Source organism: Tupaia chinensis, unplaced genomic scaffold, assembly GCF_000334495.1.
Source record: "Tupaia chinensis unplaced genomic scaffold, TupChi_1.0 Scaffold000002_1, whole genome shotgun sequence".
In the NCBI taxonomy this organism is placed as follows: Eukaryota; Metazoa; Chordata; class Mammalia; order Scandentia; family Tupaiidae; genus Tupaia; species Tupaia belangeri.
In genome coordinates this window covers 6,136,567-6,140,396 of record NW_006159428.1, presented here as the reverse complement: position 1 = coordinate 6,140,396, position 3,830 = coordinate 6,136,567, and the positions used below count along the sequence as shown (strand labels likewise).

General features: G+C 37.9%; 1 pseudogene; it reads left to right on the top strand.

The window, feature by feature from the left end:
• The first annotated feature begins 475 nt into the window (after positions 1-475).
• Positions 476-910, top strand: LOC102494411 (cAMP-regulated phosphoprotein 19 pseudogene; annotated as a pseudogene).
• The last annotated feature ends 2,920 nt before the right edge of the window (positions 911-3,830 follow it).

Below are 3,830 nucleotides of genomic sequence, written 5' to 3'. Positions count from 1 at the left end.
ATTTAAATTCTGAAAGATAACGTTCAACTCTGGACTTGTCCCTACTCTTAAGCTGGCCATTTTCTTAGCTGCTTTAGAACTCTTATTTCTGTGTGCCTGACTTTACTTTTCCTGGGATAGCACTCCCTTCAGAACTTCTTGGAGAGCTGGTCTGATGTTGATAAATTCTTTCAGGTTATTTTCAATCTGAGAGTGTTCTTGTCTTCTCTTCCCATATGAAGGATAATCTTGCCGGATATAGTATTCTTGGTTGAAATTGTTTTTCACTCATCACTTTGAATATATTTCCCATTCTTTTCTTGCTCGCATTATTTCCGATGAGAGGTCTGCTGTTAGCCTGATGGGATATCCTTTGTAAGTAACTTGTTGTTTCTCTCTTGCCAGTCTGAGTATCTTGTCTTTGTCTGTGGTTTTGGTCAATCTGGCTATAATGTGTCTTGGAGAAGATCTTGGGTTGGGGGTTCGAGGGAGTGCTATGTCTGCAGAAGCTCCTGAGGCAGCGTCCGCTGAGGAGCAGAAGGAAATGGAAGATAAAGTGACTAGTCCAGAGAAATCTGAAGAAGCAAAATTAAAAGCAAGATATCCTTATCTGGGACAAAAACCTGGAGGTTCAGATATCTTAAGGAAACAATTGCAAAACGGGCAAAAATATTTTGATTCTGGGGATTACAGCATGGCCAAAGCAAAAATGAAGAACAAGCAACTTCCTGCTGCTACCCTGAATAAGACAGAGGTCACTGGTGACCACATTCCGACTCCACAGGACCTTCCTCAACAGAAACCATCCCTTGTTGCTAGCAAGCTGGCTGGCTGATTAAAAGAGCTGAACTGCATGAATCTTCTAATTCCCATTCTTTCCTCTTAATATGTTACCTAACCCACTTTTTATTTCTTTTCATTCACTAAGTCATTTGAAACTGACAGCTTTGCAGGTAGCGGTAGTGTGTGCTGCTATTGTAAGGGAATATACGTGTGTAGAGTTTTAATTAGCTTAACAGTGCACTGATGAAAAGAACATGTTAGAGCAACAGAAGTAATCTACTTGAAAATAATTGAATATATTACCTAATTCCTTGTGTAGGACTGGTTCCAACAAGTAACAAGCAAGTTTTACGATTTTAGTATTTTGGCTTTCTTTACTTCATCTAAATTACAGTTTTGTATGTTACTCTTTATTTAATTTAATCTCTGTTTTATTTATTTCTTCTGTATTTTCCTTTGGAATTTTGTAAAACAGATGTTTAAGACCACAAGTTGGAAGGAGGGTCACATGCTTCAGAAACAAATAGATGGCTCTCTGAGAGATTAGTGTTTCCGTGCTTGAACTTGAATGATCTTAAACCTGTTCCAGCTTTGACAGTAGTGTTTTACTTGGGCAATATTTGCCCATTCTGGTGTAACTTATGCGACTCTAGTGCTTAACAGCTGCCTTTGAAGCCAGTGTTCTTACTCGGTTCTGTAGACTTAGAACACCTTGTGTTGTTAAAGATGTGAATGAAGTGTGCATGTGCATTGACTGTTGAATTCACTTTTGTGCCATTTTTGTAAATATAATAGTTTTGCACAACCTCAAAAAAAAAAAAAAGATCTTGGGTTGATTTTATTTGGGGTCCTAGGTATTTCATGGGTCTAGATCTTTGAATGTCTCTCAAAGCTTGTAAAGTTTTCTTCCAGGATTTCACAGAATAGATTATCAATTCCCTTATTAGTCTCTGATTCTGGGTTATCAATTATCTGGATGTTTGGACATTTGATGGTTATCTAGTATTTCTCAAAAAAATTTTTGGACTATTTTCTCAGTCTTTGTGGTGGATTTTTTTGGGCCAGCAATTTGGTTTTCTACATCTGAGATTCAATCTTCTGTATGATCTAGTTTACTTTGTTTATTTTTATTTTTTGGAGAGGTTTTTGCTATAGGGCACATGCTCTCAGCAGAAAGACAGAGAGAGACAGAGAGACAGAAAGTTAGAAATCACCCCCAGGGGGGATGCTACACCACAATCCCTTCTCCTCCATTCTCCTCTCAAGATCTTGGGCACGCACGCACACGTGCTTGGTGTGAGTTTAAGCCACCGGGTCCAGGATTTGAACAGTGGTCAACTACATGGGAGTCCAGCAACATAGCCATTATGCCTACTGCTATTCCCTGATCTAGTCTCTTTTTAATACTTTCAAGGGAGGTTTTGATTTCCTGTATTACAGCCTTCCTCTCTAACAGTTCTGTTTGATTCTTTTTATGGTGTGTATTTCCTCTTTCAGATCGTGCAAGAACTTCCTCACCTCCTGGAACTCCTCAGCTCTATTCTCCTGCCTCTTCTGGAGTTCATTGTCTCTCTTCTCTTGCATCTCTGTTAACTTTGTCAATATGAATGTTCTAAATTCTTTATCAGTCATATCCATGATTTTCATTGAACTGTCTGTGGATGAAGAGGAGCTCTTCTTTTCCCTTAGAGGAGAGGTATTTTCTTGCTTTCCCATATTTCTTGCGACCCTGTGGTGATTTCTAGTCATCTGATGAATGGTACGTTTCTTCCTAATTCTTGAAGTTCAATCTGAGTGTTCAGGAGTGTGCAGAAGGAGGTGATCTGAATCTCTTTGCCATTCCGTTTTTATCCCTTTGTGCAGCAGATTCAGTGGGTATTGAGGAATATGTTAACCCTAATAGTATTTGGATGTTTGGCTGTGGTTCCCTTACATTCGTCTAGATACTCAGTGAATAGAGACTGAAAAGCAAAGTGATGAGGTAAAAGAAAAAGAATAATAAAATGGGGGGGGGAGAGAAGAAAAAAAAATAACCAAGAAAAAAAATGACCAAAAAATTTTATTTTCTTTTTTTAAAAGCAAAAAATAAAAACTGCATGGTGTGCAAAATCACTAGCTCTCAGCAGCAATGGAAGAGTCTTCTTCTGAAGGCCCACTCCTTGCCTCTCCTAGGGGGAAGGGGGAAGGGATTGTTAGCAAGATAAAGGAAGGTCTGAAAGTCAAAAGAATACTTAACCTGAAAAAATTTTAAAAAGGAAAAAAATATCAAAAAACGAGAAGCGAGAGAGAGGCAGAGAGAAGGATAGAGGGGCTCTCTGCCACTCAAGACTGGGGCCTAGCAGCTGAATTATCAGTAGAAAATCTTCATTTCTCTTTTTTCCTGAAATCACTAGTTCTCAGCTAAGTTCTGGAGCACATATTAATAACATCCATATAAATATCATTCAAAGACTAAGTTTAATATTATTTGTTATGTGACAGTACTTCTCATATAATTTAGCACATCAAATAAGCCTAATTAGTTTAATATAGCGCTCTTTCACATTTGGGCTTTGGGGCCCATTGGAAAATCCCAAGGTTAACTTAAGGTAAAAATTATTTAATATAGAATTTGATTTTTGGAAGTGTGTCAAAATATCAAAAGGCTGGGGCTGGCAGGTGGCATGGTTGTTGAGGTGCTGGACTCCCACATGTCTGACCACAGTTTGAGTCCTGGACCCAGTGTCTTGCTTTCCCGCTCTTTCTCTCTCTGTCTCTCTGTGGTAAAATTAAAAATAAATAATAATAACAAATAAAATTAAGTAAAAGAAAGAAATAATTATCTACTATTAAAAGGCTTGAAATAATTAAATATAATTGTGGATATCTAGTCAGTGACATTCAAAATATGAAAGACAAATACAGAATGGTACATAGTTGTGAAGAAAAACAGCTTTTTTAATCATGAGAAGATTCACTTTACCTTAAAAGAATTACTTTATTGGGACCAGCAGTTGGCATAATGGCTGTGTTGCTGGACTCCCATGTAGTCGACTGTGGTTTGAGGCCCAGACCTAGCAACTTTCTTT